The sequence below is a fragment of the Bacillus rossius genome, chromosome 1 (genome assembly GCF_032445375.1).
Source record: "Bacillus rossius redtenbacheri isolate Brsri chromosome 1, Brsri_v3, whole genome shotgun sequence".
NCBI classification, from domain to species: Eukaryota; Metazoa; Arthropoda; class Insecta; order Phasmatodea; family Bacillidae; genus Bacillus; species Bacillus rossius.
The window spans coordinates 300,013,971-300,032,129 of record NC_086330.1 but is presented as its reverse complement, the minus strand read 5'-3'; the positions used below and the strand labels follow the sequence as shown (position 1 = coordinate 300,032,129).

General features: G+C 32.8%; 1 long non-coding RNA gene across 1 annotated transcript; it reads right to left on the bottom strand.

Moving 5' to 3' along the window:
- Positions 1 to 339: 339 nt before the first annotated feature.
- Positions 340 to 1,196, bottom strand: LOC134527816 (uncharacterized). Its single transcript, XR_010074286.1, has 2 exons — positions 874 to 1,196; positions 340 to 784 (listed from the first exon to the last, which is right to left on the bottom strand). It is a non-coding gene; the product is annotated as an uncharacterized LOC134527816 (long non-coding RNA).
- Positions 1,197 to 18,159: the final 16,963 nt, after the last annotated feature.

Below are 18,159 nucleotides of genomic sequence, written 5' to 3'. Positions count from 1 at the left end.
AGGTCCAAGTTTTCAGGGTTTCTTTCATTGTCTTCCACTCTCCTTTTGAGACGTGAGGTGACTTGCTTGAAACATTGCAGCGAAACTTTTTAACATCTTTTGCTCCACTAGGTCCTGAGCCATTAATTTACTCTTGTTTCGGTTTGCTAAACCTCACCAAGGTAAATCACGACGGAAGACTCCGGGATCTTAGGTTGAATGGCATTGCTTTGTTGTATTAAAATAACGAGTAGAGAGGAAAAATGCCGAACAAAAATTGATAACCTGTTAAGAATTTATACAAATAAGAAATTAAATAAAAAGGTTAGGTAATTACAACATAAAATACACACTGATATCGGGTCAGCCATAACAAAACATATTTATTTAAAACAAGATAAAGAGTATTAATTGAGTATTCGTACAGTCAAAACAAAAATGGGGCCCCAAAATAATTATTACTTAGTTACATTTTCAAAAAATTAACATAAATTTAAGATACAGAAAGTATTAAAATATTATCATTAAAAAATTGCTCATTAATTAACTGTTGATTTCGATGCCAAAGGGGTAGTTTGATGAAATAGTCGATGAAATTGCAAGAAGATACGCGTGGCCGAAACAGGTTAACTACCCATGCTGCATGCTTAGGATTTAGTCGTCGAAAACTTTCCTGGGATTTTGTTGGCGGCTCCCATCGCCGTAGAACCACGGGACAAGCCCTGGGGTGCCCAGATGTTATGGGCGAAGCTTATGGATCACGCCTCAGGTATGGGGCAGCGAGAGGTCGCCAACACCCGGACCGCTAAACAAGTTTATAACCACAAAAAAATAAAACTATCCCATAAATAATTATAAAACCATGATTCCCGGGGAAAAGGCAGTAAAACTCACCTATTGCGGTAGTAAATACACAACTTTCGACATGGATGTCGATGGATACGTGACTAGCACAAAAATTTTGAAGTCTACATCATGGCTGACAAAAACAGAAAGGGAAGTATTACCTTTTCCTTTTCAATAGGAAGATGACCATAGATATGACAATACGTAGAGATGAGAAACTTAGAATGTTACACTTTCCTTCACTTAAGTGCAATAACTCAATAATTAATCTTAACCACAGTATTAATATAAACAAAAGGAAAAATTAATTTATGATGTTTAAAGTCTTTTGAAGTCCATATGTTTTTCTTTTAAATCCACAAAGCTTAACAAAGACATAAATATATTTTAACAAAAAAAAAAAGATTTTTATACAAAAACAATTATTTCTTACAAATTGATACTTAAGGTAATAATAATTTCATTATACTTCAAATAATCAAAAGTTAAAAACAATTAGGTATTGCAAAGCGATATAAATAAAAAAGTAGCCTCCCAGTTTGCATTTAATTAAACAACATATATAAGCAATAATGGGCGCATGTCCACCCACATAACAAGTGCACAACGGCACAGTCCATTAGTGAGATCGAAGAATTTGTCAACTTCACTTATGAAGTGAGCTGTTGGACCATAATCAGGTATTCAGCAAGTTCCTTGTCCAAGAGCAAGCATGGTTTTCATTGTGGCAGCAACTCTATGACTAAGAACCTGTGCTGCTAACTTCACTTTCATCTTGTCTCTCCCAACTGGATTGATGTGGACTTCTGTTAATTTGTCCAGGAGACTATATAATTGCCTGTCTTTCATGTAAATAGCAACTATGTGCTCCCAATCAGCTTTGCCTAAATCTCCCCTCTGTATCAATTTCGAAAGAAGATGATGATTTTGAACATTTTTTATTATGTGTGAAACATCGTACAGGGTAACTATCAAATGACCATCAACTTCAAAAACTGGTTCATACAAACCCTTTTCACAACTGCTTCGAAGTTTATTAATGGCAGCTCTGTTTGGACCTCCCTGATCGCACACTGTTGCAATAACTTCGAAACCGGTAGCATTTAGTGAGCGTATGACTTCAGGTATGAGTTTTACTAGCATTGAACTTTTTGTAGCACTCCGTGAGAAGAAATATGCTATTGGCTGTTTCCATCTTCGACATGCACCTTGAGCCATAAAGACTAACGCATGGTCACATGCCATATTTGTCCTACCTTGGGAACCAAAATCTTCAACTCCCTCAATACATCCTTTGCTATGTTTGTACACAAAGGAACTCTGAATAGAAATTTCATCAAATAGCAGAACACATTTCCTGTCATTACTGCTAAAAGATTTTGCAACCTTACCAAGGTGATCAATAAGGATATTATTTATGCCCGGTTCGAAAGGAATCTTTCCCAACAAATTATGAAGACTCGACTCCGAGGGTAAAGTCAAGAGTTGCCGCAAAAATCTGTACATTTTGGGGCTTCTTTTGTAGGCTGCAAGAGCAAAGGTCTTCATTAGGAAGGCCACCTTCTACCTTTTGGTTTTCTCTTCGAGAGCTTTAATTCAGCATCTAAGATGAGGCGACCAACAGGAGAGACCAAATCTTCCACATGGTTGACATTTTTTTGACTATGTATAAACTTCTTTAATGCAGAAATGTCATTACTCTTATGTCTCACCTTTCTTGCAAACAATAAAGCCTTCTTTCTATAGTGTTTGGCACTTTTAAAAAGAATCCTTTTTTTTTGGAGTCATTTCATGTTTCGTCAGATTATTTTGTGCCAGAAGTATGTGGTCAGTTACTCTGGTACCTGCAACAAAAATGTACTGTATAGTATAAATTTCTCCAATAATTTTTGTGACTTATTTATATACATAGACACATGCAAAAACTTTTCCTTACTATGCATGAGAGAGACAAACAATAGGAAGGGCAACCATTGAAAAATTTAGGCAACAATTTGATTACATTTTCAATACCTTTCTCTAATTCATAAATGCTGAGTTCAATTAAATAAATTAACTTGGAAAACACTGATAATAACTAAAGTCCAATACACTTTTCTTTGTTGTAATAATGTGAAAATTTTAATCCACCATTTTCTCTGTAATTTAAAATACAAGTGGTTTTGGAATAAAAAAAACTCAGCCTGACAAAAAATTTTTAGTTTTTTTAGGTTCTCCAAATCCAGTATAATCTCATTACAACATATTAGAAAATACTGAAAATTTTGATACTTAGTGAAATTACTTTATACTGAACTGCTACTAATGTAAAACATTGCGTTGTGATGTAAAATAATTACTGCTCACATAGATTTAAATACACAGCTGCTTGAATTCTCAAAAAAAAAAAATAAAATAAAAAATCGCCATTTCTGGCATGCTTACTCATCTAAATCCTAATCTCCCACCAGAGCTCGCTGGGACACAGTTGGCCAGACCCATTTAAAAAAGACCTCCAACTCATTAAAATACTTTTAATTAGTGTTGATTATTCTACAAAAGTGGTTAATTTTCAGAAAATGAACATTTTGTTTAAGATAATGTAAGCAAAATTCAAATAAATACAATCCATGAGTTTATACTCTGAGCTTACTACAATAGCATAAATTTTTTTTTTAAACAGTTATAAGCTTGACTTAAAACAAAATGCAAATGTCGGCAAACTATTTCGAACATCTTTAAATGCAAGGCAGCTATCTTTGTCATACAAAAAAAAGAAGTGTTTGTTAAGTCCACAAGCGAAGGAGGTGAAACTTCTTGCTTAGTATATTAGGTCGCAGGTCACAAAAATATATTCCATTATGTGAGCACATACTTATGCTATTGCACAAGTATGCAAGTGTGAAAGTGTGCAAGAAAACAAGCATGCTGCATCATTTATACCCTACCCCCCCTCCCTTCAAAACTCCTCTATCAGTTCCCCCACCATGTACCTAACCATTCTCCTTCACGTGATCAGAATTTTTGTAACGCTTGTAAATCTCAGCAAAGAAGTTTCACTTCAAACAAAAAAACTAAGCATTTAGTTTAATAATCATCAAACATTAATTAAAATCACATTTGACATTGACATAGCAGTGAATTATACTAAATGTTCAGTGTTCATACAATTACGACTGAATTATACTTCGGCATTCAATTTTTTTGTTAAGTTTTTATTTTGTTTAGTGTAATTTTTACAATTTTGGCAAGTTTTTTTTATGTAATTTGATTTATTTGAAAAATTGAGGATTTAAGGAAATGGGAGATGGTGTTAATAATAAATACTAATGGATGATAACTGACGACAAGCCATATTCACTTTCCCAGTAATTTCTTTGTTTGCATCACGTGCCTCTGATGAAGCAAGGTCAACTGGGCTCATTTGAACTGTCAAAACAACCAATAGCTGAGTTCAGTTAAAAATTTTATTACTTATGCACACTTAACTTTCTCACTAAGTAAGAAATGATTTTTTTTACAGCTGTTAGTATATTTTGTATAGAATAATGCATGGTAAATTATTTATATATTAATTTAGCCAGACTAGATGTTAAATATTGATAAAAAATGATTATATTAATTGTAATATGATTTATAGTTAGGGGCTGGAAAAAATCAGCATCTTGATATTTTTTTTGCTGATTTCCAACATAAATCCTATTTTAGCCAAATTTCTTAATATATGATTTTTTTTTCAGATAAATTAGTATAAAATGTAATTCATTTGTAAAGATATCCTTTCTAACATACTACATTTTTTGACTGTCTACAAAATTGTATCTTATCACACTTAGAAAGAAACAACCTTGTCTTGTGACCTGACCTGTCCTAAATAATTAAAAAATATCAGTTCCTCCCCAATTATCCAGTTGATTATGTATTTTTCTTTTTAAATTTAACCAACAACGAAATGTTTGCTAAAATGTTGAATTGCAAGTTTTCAAATAAAATGATAATAATAATAATAATAATAATAATAATAATAATAATAATTATTATTATTATTATTATTATTATTGCTGGTACAGAAGTACCCGGTGGCAAGCATTCTCCCTACTTTCCCCGCACTCTTCTTCTGAACTGATCCACACTCCCAACCGACACACACTCCTCCTCCAGCCTATTCCATTCTGCTATAGTTCAGTAATGTAACTAATATTTGAAGACTAAACAGTGCATTCACTTAAATTTTCATGTTACATCTTAAATTAATATATTTCTATGTTATCGCAAATCATCCTAAAATATTGCTCCCATTTATAAATGTGTGTTAATGGGGTCATGCAATAAATATTTAAAACTGTTGCATGAGAATTACCTAAAATCAAAATATAAAAATTTTATGTTTTAATAAAACATAACAAAAAAAGAAGATATGTCACTTAAAACTAATTTAACAGAAAAACACCTTATTTACATCTAAAAAAAACTATATAACAAATTACTAAATCTTACAGCACCTGATTATTTAATTCTGAAGTCAAACTAGTTCATACTTATTCAAAATAAACCTAATTAACTGTTCACAAAAATTAATTTAAAAGATTATGGTAACTCAATGTCTGTAATAATGTTTCATATTGTAAACATATTAACTCCTATTTATTCCATTGTGTGGTGAAAGAGTAACATATTTAACCTGTTCAGCAAATCCAAGCATAATTTACAATATACAAATAAATATGTTATTTTTTTACACATTCATATTTGCTTTAATGTATGGAAAATGCTTCTTTTTTCTCCATGAAACACGTTTTCTAACTAAAAAAAAAAGATAACCACTTTCGCAGCAATAATATTTCAAATATATAGCTATTTAGACAACTATTAAAATCACCAGTGTCATATGGATAAGAAATTTCTATCAGTCCTTTTGAGTTGCAAAGCTTGGAAATTCATGAAATATAAAATAAAGATTTAAAAAAATCATAGAACAAAAACTTCATTACCATGATAAATATAATCATGAAAGTGGTAAAAACAATTACTTATTAGTGTTATAATTAGCAAGATACACAAACAAATTCTTAAGACAAAAATTACCAGAGCATGACGTTTGTAACGGGAACTTAGACGTTGTCGGTATCTCATCCTGTTTCCTAGCAACTTGTCTGGAAACAGTTGTAATTACATCAGTATCTTTACCTGCATAAACATATAAGAAATTTGTATTAGTTTACACATACATAATTACAAACCTTGATTTACACACCAAGATCCAAGGCTGGGCTCAGTTCTCATAAAATACTTACCAAAGCCTGGCGTTTGTGGCTGGAAGTTAGATGTCTGTATCTCATCCTGTTTCCTAGCAACTTGTCTGGAAACAGTTGCAATTACATCAGTATCTTTACCTGCATAAACATATAAGAAATTTGTATTAGTTTACACATACATAATTACAAACCTTGATTTACACACCAAGATCCAAGGCTGGGCTCAGTTCTAATACAATACTTCCCAGAGCCTGGCGTTTGTGGCTGGAAGTTAGATGTTGTCGGTAGCTCATCCTGTTTCCTAGATACTGGACGGGAAACAGCAGCGGTGACATTAGTTCCTTTACCTGTATGAATAAGTTATAAATAGGATGATTTTAACTTCATTTATATATATTTTATAAAATGCAAGTACTATGCATGATTTGTAGATCCAGAAAGAAGATTTATAATTTTAAGAATTTAAATTTTTTTTTTAATAATACAGTGTTAAATGTACAACAGTACTTCTGACAAGTTGATTATTATGTCTTTGTATACGAGGTTATTGGTGACTGTCATTCAATGACAAAATCTAGGTAGTCGAGTTGGGAAACCAACATAAGTACGGTACAAAATCATTGTAGCATTTTTCTGGAGTTCATTAAAACAATAAAAATGAAATATAGAAGCCCAGACTGGTATTTAAACCACAGTCCTCTGGAATGAAAAGGAAATGTGTTACCAATGTGCTATATTGGTCTATCCCTTACAATAAATGAAAGGAGACTTCTTGTGTGTATCACATTGAAAATAATTTTACATTATTCAGCAATTGTGAGAAGTCTTAAAAATAATTCTCAATGCATAACAGAAAATATTGTCTTAGAGAAAATGTTTATTTTTACCACAAGCCCCAGATGATAGTAAAGTGCTTGTCTCCGAGGAAAAGGAAAACTGACGAATTACTGTACGGAACTTCTTTCGAATCAATGTAGGTTCCCTAGAAACAGCTGCAAACAAATAAATATCCAAAAGTTAATCTTAGCATATATACAAGAATAAATAAAGTAATTACTTACAGCAAAATTCTTCAACAACATTGGGTAATTTTTCCGTATCACGTATCAATTTTATCCCTCGATTCTGATTTGATGATGCCTGTAAATATTGAACCAGAGATACATGATGCTTGCTGTTATCATTCAGTATGTCGAAAGATCTTTAACAAAACAAAAATATACCATGTATCCAGTCGAAAGATCTTTAACAAAACCAAAATTTACCATGTATCCAACTTAACATCATTAGGCTATTCACTGTTATTCCACACAATTTGATTATGTGCAGGATCTTTCAAAGTACTAAATTAAAAAAGCAAGCACCATGTAACACAGATAAACAAAATGTACAGGATCATAACCTCAGCACCATGGGATTAACTTGGAGACGTTAAACTAAACTTTTACCCAACTTTCTCAATATCATTGTTGCCTTCTTAATAAACTATAACACATAACTTGACAGTTTGAAACTTTTAATAAGTATTATTTAATTGAAACAAATAGCCATATTAGCAATTTTAAATTTACACAAACATTTTACATTTACATAACCAATTTATGGGTATTATAAGCGGCAATTTTAACTGTCAGAAAAATAAATACCTTTAAAAACCTTCAATTGCTCTTCGTTGAGAGGAGGGTTTCTGAAAATTGAAGGTACAGCTTTGGGAATGAGTCTGTTCCTGAATTTGCTTACAAACTGACTTTTTTCAAAATGTAGTTCACACATGAAGCATTTTCCACTAATTTTGTTTACTGGAAGTTTTAAAAGGGTAGCGTTGCCACTTCTCTGTATCCATGTAAAACACCTAGGAGTAAAATAGTATCATATGTTTAACTACTGTGGCAAAACACAAATTCATATATATATAAACATAAATATTTAAAAAATAAACCCATCATATAAGTATTGTTATAGAGTACTTTAGATAGTAGAAGGTTTTAAAAATAAATTAAATAATGAATGGTTAAAACGGTTAGGTAAGTTAATTTAATAAATGGAAGTGCTTCACTGAAATATTTAAAATGTCAAAATAAAAAGACTGTGCAGAAGTTAGCTCTATCCGTTGGCTCTAGAAAGAAAACTGACACAATTGTTGAAGTTGATGAATCTATATAAATTATAATTTGTAATGTTAAATGCAAATAAGGGATAGTTGTTCATTTTTTTAAGAAATTTCACTTCAAAAACCTACATGCTTATCGAGGAAACTCGTTCAAGAGTATTTGTCTTACAACATGCCTAAACTGCTAATTTCACATGCATTACATCCTTCAAATAATTCGAACTGCAATCGCACATAAATTAACTATTATAAACACCTAATTTGTAACATTATTATAATTAATTTTCCTCTGGTTGTATTTACAAGCGAAAATCACCTTACCTATTTTGTTGACATGGAAATTTTAACATGTGTATTCTCGTGGAATTTTCTTCTGAAATTAAATCATCCCGTATTGATTGACATCCAATCGCAGAGCAATATATTATTTTACGCATTTTAAACACAATTCTTATACTTAAAAAAATGTGTAAGGCATGTTTCATTACTCATTGATACGGCAAATATCCTACCATTTTGAAAAAATTTCAACATCACTGCCACCATCATGATAAGTTGTACACGTTTTAATTAATATTACACCATTTTCTTACTTTCTGTAGTACATTTTTATTAAAATAATGGTCATTTTTTTATATTACAACGTTTGCAGCATATTAGACCGAATCCTCGGAATTATTCGGTAAGGAATTCGTTACCATATTCGAGTTGGAGGGGCCTGCTATAAACAATTGTTGCTAAAGAAACACTGCTACCAACTGTATATGCCTAGCAATACCAAAGAGCAAAACATAAAATGTCTGCCAATATCTAATCCTGCCTTGTACATAGAGTATATTACAACACATTAAAAAAATATATATATATATTTTTAACGTATCTCTACAGATACACTGCCAAGTTTAGGGTTTTAAGTAAAGTTTAATGAAAACACACATGTGGAGTGCAAGATCTGCCATAACAGATGATTTACCTGCTAAGTAAGTGCAATTCTATATCATTTTATAGGAATGTAAGAAATGGAAAAGTACATACAATGTGATGACTTATGAGTGCTTCCAAAATATTTCACAACCTTACAGACACAAATTAAAATTCCAGTGCTACAATGTACATACATAAATTTTATTTCATCGACTAGAGGGGCATAAGTATAACTATAATTATTACCGGTGACAAATTTGACAGTGTTAATTATGTTAATGAACAAACTATTCATTTCAGTATACTAAATTAATTTCTTACAATGCATTTGTTTGTAGAACATTTTAATTATTTATGATTAGAATTAGTTACTTATTTTACCCTTGCTGGCAACATATTACACAGGTTTAATATTATAATTTTAAGCACCTTCGTGGTATATAAATGTGCAATTATGTCTAACATACATTCTGGTAAATAGAGCCTATTTCACTATTAACATATAATAAATTGATGTTAAAAAAAGTAGTTTTATTTTATGAGTACCTATAGAGTATACACCTGTGAAACCAAGATGAGCATAAGATTTATTTAAGCAAAATATACTATATTCACTCTGTTTAGAACTTCATAAGTACAGTATTATTTTATTGGTTTTGTTTACATCACAAAAATTTACTGTTATAATGCCGAAAATCATTTCAAATTTAATTACAAAGTGAAAGTATGAAGAGAAAACCCGATTTTCAATAAAAAAGAAATGTTATCAATAACTTTTAACAGCAAAAAACCTGCTGAATTAATTCTGTGAATTTTCATTTCTTATGTGTAGAATTCCTCCTTAGCTATTTATGACATGCGAGCCCAAAAATTTAATGATGTAATTTTGTTAATGCTAAATATTTCCATACTTAGCACTAAAGTCACAATTTGGTACTGTATTTACTAAAATATTCCTGACTGTGAATGTGACATAATGGTCATATTACCAGCTTAACAGCCATTCAATGGATAACTTAAATGCTGAAGAGAATCTCAAATCCTGCAAAAGATAACACAGTGATATTAGCAGTTTTACTGAAATGTTTTGTCAATATTTCAATATAGTAGCTTCATTTTGTCTGTGATTCAGAACTGTGTAAAATTCCACAATAATACAAAACAAATGTTTCTACAAATGCTCTACGTTTAGCAAACTTAAATAGCGTATAATGAAGGAGCAGATTTTTGATACATATAAAAACATTCAATCAAATTTATTGCCAACTGACCATTTTGGTAAGTTTATACTGTTTAGGGAGATCTGATCTTCGCTATTGCATGGACAATGATCCTCTATAACTTGTCATATGTCACAAAATTATTAAATTGCAAATTATATTCCCTCTTGCTATGCAAATTCAGTCCTGAGAAAACCAAACCTACACAATAACAAATTTTTTAATAAATTTGGGGAAAACTCAGTTGGAAAGCATTTTCAAACCTATACAGTTTCTCTATATTTAAAAATACATACCACAAATGTACAAGAAAATGTAATACTACAGTTTTAGTGTTGCTTTAAATTGTTATTGGTACTCAGGTCCTGAAGCTGAGCATCTGTCAATACATCTAACAGTTTCTTAGTGGTTTGAATTTTTACCACAGGATCTTTTAAGTTATCTAATACACCACAAATATATGATGCCAAGCTTTGTGAAGGTGTGAAGGTGTGGGAGGTGAATGAATTACAGGGGGTTGCACAGGTGCTTCCAGAGCCTTTGCAATAGATTTTAAGGCTTCCTGCGATGGTGTTAAAGTTTATCACAGGTTTTTCTTTTGACATTTCCTCTAAAATGCTTCAATGCTGGTATTGTATCTTCTTTTTCTGGCTCAGGATTTGTAGCATTCCTTTTTGGTGTGGATTGTGGCATTTGTGGTGTTGAGTTGTAGGACTCAGGGTGATTAAATGTCAAAGGCTCCACATAAACTTTAAGCGGAATGGAGCCACCTTCATAAAACATATCATTAGTGCCCCAGTGCCTTCAGGTAGAAGGTATACTTCCTGATCCTCTCCCTTGAGCAATGACGGTGAATGTACTTCCCCATCTGGGCAACTTCTGTACAAAGGTGTTTGGTCTACCTGTAGACAGTAAACACTACCTGTTAAACTGTTAACAAATGTTTTCAATAACAGGCTCTATTAGAACAAAAGAAACATTAACAGATATTTTTTAACAGTTGAAAATTTCTACTTTTTGTTATATGCCATTTACTCACTACAGCAGTAAAGGAGGAAATATGTACTTTTTTTTTTTTTTTAATTGGAGCTCGTAATTCTTTAAAATATATGTTCGTATGTAGTGCATAATAATTTGTAAATAAACATGTTATATAGTAGCCTATACTCCTATACATTACTATTTCCATATTTAATTATTGAGTAGTGTAAACACATGTAAAGCATTAGCCATGAGACTTACGTTACCATTCCCTACTTTTAATGGCTATTCATTTCTAAAGTATTGACAAATTTATCCCCCCAAGTATTCTGCATGATGTTGGTTAAATGTAATACTTACATCTAGTGACAGAAATATATATAGCCACTGTCCTTCATTAAAAATTATTTAATCACATTTGATTTCAAAAAAACATATTTGTGTTGTTCGCAGATGTTTGGGGCACATGTACCGTAAAACTAAAGGCATACTACATTCCGGCTAATGTAACATTACAAGTTATGCCTAAGATCTGGTTTAATGGCTTCACTTCAAAATGAGGTTTTGTGCATGACAATACGGAAAAAAATATGTAACATTTTCCATACATATTAACAAAACATGTCCTTTTTAATGGCATACAAAATAACTTTACTGTAACATGAATAACCTTATAATGTTTTTATGTAAATATATCTGTATAGTGTACATCAGTTTAAAAAACCGAATACTTAGTTGTAAGCACTATCTACATATTAGTCATTGCTACATCAATATGTTTCATCTGCTATAAATTTGCCAAGTACAGTATTCTGAATAATATAGAATATGTATATTCTATCAATTTACAGTGTTACAAACCTTTCTTCTGTTATCAAAGTATATCTGTCATAGACAAACAACAAAATTGGCTCATTTTTGCTACACTCAATTACTTATGTCTTCCCAGTGTGCAAAACCCCTACTAATGATATTACTGAGAAATAATATTAATAAATATTTTTCACAGGAATAGTTGTCATGTTGTTTTCATTTTCCAGTGTGACAGAAATAGTGTGGATATCAAAAGAACAATGCATTATGACACACTAAGTATTGAGTAATTACATACAAATAATAGATACATACAATAATACATCTAAAGTTATTAATACCTAGAAAAAACTTTATTTGTGTATAATTGGCAATAGTAGGCCTATATATCTATTAAACTTTTGTATCAACCCTAAAATAAATTGTGGGAGTGTGTAGATTTTGTATCCCATACGAAAATTACACCACCTTTGCAACACACTTTTTGTAAGTATTCTGCCTGATTTTGAAAATATATGTTTTTTTACTACCCTCTTGATCACTGTACTGGATTGTGTCTAGTCAAACAAATCCAACAAACAGCTGCTGCAAGCTTTGCTCTTATATGAATACAATGAAAAACAAAGCCATACTTAACTATGCACGTGTAGTCACAATATAACAATACTACAAACACAGACTAACCATACTGTTCATTAGGGTGGAGAAATTGTTGTAAGTAATATGTTTGTAAGAATTATCGTCAGTATTTACATCATTATCAAAAGATTTTACAAAGCCCCATTAATTAACAGTTCCATCCAATTTGTACTGACATTTTAAGATGTTTGGTTTGCAATAGTAAGTAGATAAAGAGGACCTAACTTACTCTCTACAGAGACAATCAAATACATACTGTAGTAAGCTGTAAATTAAAATTTATTAATATTTACCAAATTTGAGCATATTGAAGTTTCCTTGGCTTTCCTTGCCACAACATGTTCAGACAAGAAAGTGAGGTATTTGTAATACCACAGACTGGGAATATAAACCTGAAACATAAATCAAACCTACTTAGGCTTTATGTTCAAAGAAGAGCAGTGACACAAGCACTGAGGGTGTAGGAAGAGGTTATAAATTTCCTTTACCCTATAAAACCAAACTATCTACAAAATATTTGTCTCCAAAATTTTACAATGTAGGCCACTTATTTATATGAACTGTTAAGATTCAAGACATTTGTACACAACATATTATTGCACCTTTAAATTTAAATTTCGCTAACTCTTACCATTGCCACTTTATAAATTATAACCAAAACATAGCCGACAATGTTTGAACTACTTCTATTCCGATCTGTCAGTGACGTAATTGTTCCCTATCACGTATCCAAGTTTAGCCCTTGATCCTGATGGCATTATCCTGTAGTAAATGATGCTTCCTGTATTAATTTAGTACAACGAAATATTGTGCACATAACAATACGTTTGATATAACAATTAATTATTACCTTATGTTGAATAAAACATACTTTGATAAAATTGGATACGTGATAAGGAACTTTTGCCGTCAGTGATTTTTTAACTATTAGCACTGTAAAATACCTCAATTTGCACAGAACACCCTCAAATTAAACAGTTTACCGTACGTATTTTCTTTCTTTAATCTAAAACTGTGATAATAAAATATTATATAAAGTACAATTAAGCAAATATGTTGCGAAATTACTCGTAATGTTAATTGAGATTGAAAAATTTTCTAGTCTACTTGGCTAGGTGTAGGTACCTATTTTTTTCCAGAGATTAGAAAAAGTTACAGATGGAGCATAAACCCAGTTTGTAGGTATCTCTGATGAAGCCAGGGTACGTAAGGGGGAAGCAGTTCACCGCCATATTGTGACATGAAGAAAATCACATTTTCTCATAAGTGATGTATGTATGGTGGTGCAAAAGTGCATGAATATTAAACAAATAAAGACTGTTGACTCGAGAAAAATGATTGTGTACAAGTGTATGTAGTAAACTACATTTCTATATACTAAGTGAAAACTTTTAGCGCCAAATTGGAAGTGTTTTACTTAAATTAGGACAGTTGTGTTAACGTTGGATCGTGTTGGATGGGAATTCGAGCTCTTGGAGTGTGTATTTACGTGAAATGTCATCTTGTTCAGCATATGGGTGCACGAACAGGAGTGCAAGGAAGGGGGCCGAACAGCTGGAAGTAGAAAAACAGAAGAAAATAACTTTTCACAAATAAGTTTAGTCATTGTCCTCGAGTGCTCATGTTAGGTTAAAACATGCCTCTAGTTTGGGCCTAGTAGAGTATAAATATATTTTAATACTGGATACAGAATATATACATACACATTTTTGGCAAAATAGAAGTAGGCCTACTTATAAAATCATGGTCATGTAGTTTTGCATTTCTATTTTTGTTGTTTTGCAACAAAATTATAATAATAAACGAGATACAGAAGTATGTAGGCCTAGTTTATGTTTCATTAGAAGTGTACTATAGATGACAGTCTTATTGTCATTACATTTATATGAGCCAACCAAGTTAATTTAACATCTTTTACAGACCTAAACAGCAATTTTTTTTATTCTGTATTCAGTTGTAACATTTGTTAAAAAAAAAGCCACAGTTTGGGTTTTATTGATATCTAACATAAAACCATTTGCAACAAACTATTCTTGATCTTCATGCAAAGAAGTAATAACAATGTAATTTAACCTATCAAGATCCGAGTAGTATGAACATTTATAAGATTGGTAATAGAATAAATAATATGACTTGATATCACATTCCTTGGAAGATCATTAATTGTGTTGTTTAACAGCAAGGGCACTAAACATCCTTGTAGTTTACCATACATTAAATGTTCTGTCTCAGGCCTTTTATCATTGATAGTGCTTCTCCCGCAGAACATACCACTCCCTTACAGTTCTCACAAGCATATTATATACAAGCATGTTATATTGAATACCATGTCATTTATCATTATGGTGACTAACAAAGGTCCCAACACACTTCCCTTCGGTACTCCTGACGTAACCTCTTCCTTCTCTGACATTGCCTTCCCCACTCTCACAATCTGAGACTTCGTCCCCTGAGAAAGTCCCAATTCATCTCACCAACGACTTGTCCTCTAGCAGATTATCAGCGCTGAAACAATAGTTCTGGTAATGCAGTAACCATTTTATCAGTCATTTGATCCAGGATATTTTGCCCAATTTCTTCAGCTATGTCAGGATTAATTTCGTTTCCATGTGTATCACCACTAACTACACTTCGAAGACTGTTGTCTTTTTGGAAAATATTTAGTTTCTCCATAAATTCTAAAACTTTGTTTGTATCTGCATTATCCCTTGTAATTCCTGCAGTTGTCATGGTAATATGTTGCTCACTTCCTATATGATTCACTCCAGAAAATTCTTGCATTGAGTTATTCATTTGATCACATAAAGGATGTGATATGGTCCACAGAAGCTGCTGGTTTTCAGTCATGCCACGGCCACGTGTCAGACCACCAGGCCCTTTGATATTCTTCATTAGAACCTGCTCTATAATAAGATCTGTTGACAGGCCTCCCCAATATCTATCACTTCTTCTAACCACATGTAATCCATTGCTGAATGCGCTGTATATTTCAGGAGCTGTACTTTCAAGTTCTGTCATCGCTTGCAGGTACAAGCGCACTGATGAGACATACAGATTATGACCACTGGCAGCAAAAAATGGGAGCATATCTTTCACACATGCGAGATGAAGCTGCCAGTTTCCAGTTCGTTCGGCCTTAATGAAGTTTCTCAAGATGTCAACCATGTGCATATACTGTAACCATAAGCGTGGAGTTCTATACGAATGTAGGATTTTTTTTGAACTCGCCAGCTTGGAAACAATTGGCTTCATGACAGCAGAAGGAAGCCCGTCCAGAGTTGTTTCTCCATTCAACAGTTTATCTAACAAAGAACTAGCTGCTGTTAGATCATAACAATCAGCCTCTTCTCCTGCACATAGTGCATCGTGCAGAATAGAGAATTAGATGACCACGAATCGCTTTTGCAATAGCTTTACCTGAAAGCATGTGCTTTACAGCATTCCCTGCATATATTATTTCTAGAATATCATGCAGTCCACTTCCAGTCCTAAGGAAGCCAATGCAACCTAGAAAGCTCATGATAGTGTGCAATTCTCCAAGTCTAAGCACAATTTCCTTAAGAGGACTGTTTGCTGGTTCATTGGCAATAATTCCAAGTGCTTTTGAAAAAAGGGGCTGGTCGAATGTAAGTACTGGTGTGTGGCCGTACCTCTTTGCATGATCAGTAACAAAAAAAAATGTTGATAAAATGCATGTTTCGTTTGTGGGATCCATATTGATCATTGGAAGGAAGAGTACAGTAGCGATTCCAGGGTGCTCACCTTTGTGAATTTGCTGACACAAGCCTTGCCAGCTGGGAACTGATGGCTTCAGAAGATGCGAAATTTTCCATAAGATATCCAGGCTGGCACAGGGGTCATTATATTGGATTTCTTTATTGGATGAATATTTCAGGAGCCGCAACCCACTAGCTTGTGAAGGGTACACTTTCAGGGGGATTTTTCCAAGTTCCTTTAGTTCTTCAAATGAGACTTTCTTTTTTATTATGACACTATCTGTCTTTACTGCAGGGGTGACTGTGGAAATTATACCCATGCCGTGAAATGTTCCATGACCATCAATGGTGTTGATATTGTGGTCTATGTTATCAGCTACATACTGCACAAACCTTCCAGGTAAATATTCTGGTATGCTAGTACCGGTTGATGCAGCGGCTGAACGTTGAAAACGTTGTACTTCTGGATACGAACAAGAGAATCCCATATGATTCACTGAATCAACAAGAAAACGGGAATTTGTGTTATTGTGCAATTGGACTCCTAGTCCTAACTGCAGTGGTGCCACCAAAACCCGAGATCGCACAGCTTGCGTAATTGCCTGCCCTATTGCTGCCACTTTTCTCTCATTATTTTTCCCAGTGACAAGGGAAGTCATTAGAAGTTTCAAACTTTCTGGTAGGTAGTTCACATTTCTCTCTACATTACCTATATCTTCAATAGTAGTGTACATATCTGGTTCAATTGTAACATCCTTGATTTCATTACGTATTATTTTAGCAGCTGCTAAAATAAGACTTCTCTTGTCTTCGTCAACATTTTCATAACTATTACTGTGATAATCTTTCAGTATGCTAGCAGCTGTAGTTTTGAATGTTACAACATCAGCTGTGCCACCTATTGTACCAATGATAATGGCTTCTGCAAAATGTGATGTTATCTTTTTCTTCATGAACTTAGCGCTGTAAGGTTCACATCCGCTGTCTTGTGGCATATATTCCCTCATTTTATTAACTAGGTCAACTATAGTTGTTTGTTCTTCATCATTCTCTTCGATGTATTTTGCCACTTGCAGAAATGCAGCCTGGCGTACTTTGTCCTCTGGGCGACCTGATGTACAAGTCACCATATTACTTTACCGAAAATGTCTTTATAACTGTAAAAAAACAATCCTATCATAGTTAAATAGCATTCGAAGAGTCAACATCTATAAATCTAATTTTAATAACAAATAATTTTAAAATAATCTTGACTTCTTCATATCTCCACAATTATAAGACCTGACTGAAGAATAGGTGGCGCTTGACGGAGATTCAATGAACTAATGCAGTCACTAAGGGGGTCAAAAAGAAAGCATTAACTGCCCAGACCTCCCCTTCTAAGACCATGGGCTCGACTATGCTTTTGATGTTAAATGGTAAATCAATAATAGGTAATTTTCGCCATTCATCATCAATTTTTTGAAGGAGATTGTTATCTTCAACTGGCGTGATCCTGGGTAAGTTTACTGCTAGTGGTACAATTGAAGGTGAAACTTCTCAAATGACATTAGACAAAGCCTTTTTAGGTGTTAGAACAGAAAGAGGAAGAAGGTTTTCATCAAAATTTGTATCTTTTCTTTTACTCCAAGCAACCCATCTGCAAAAACGTTTTGCATTTATGAACAAAGTCTTTTAGAGCAAGTTTGTTGTCGGCT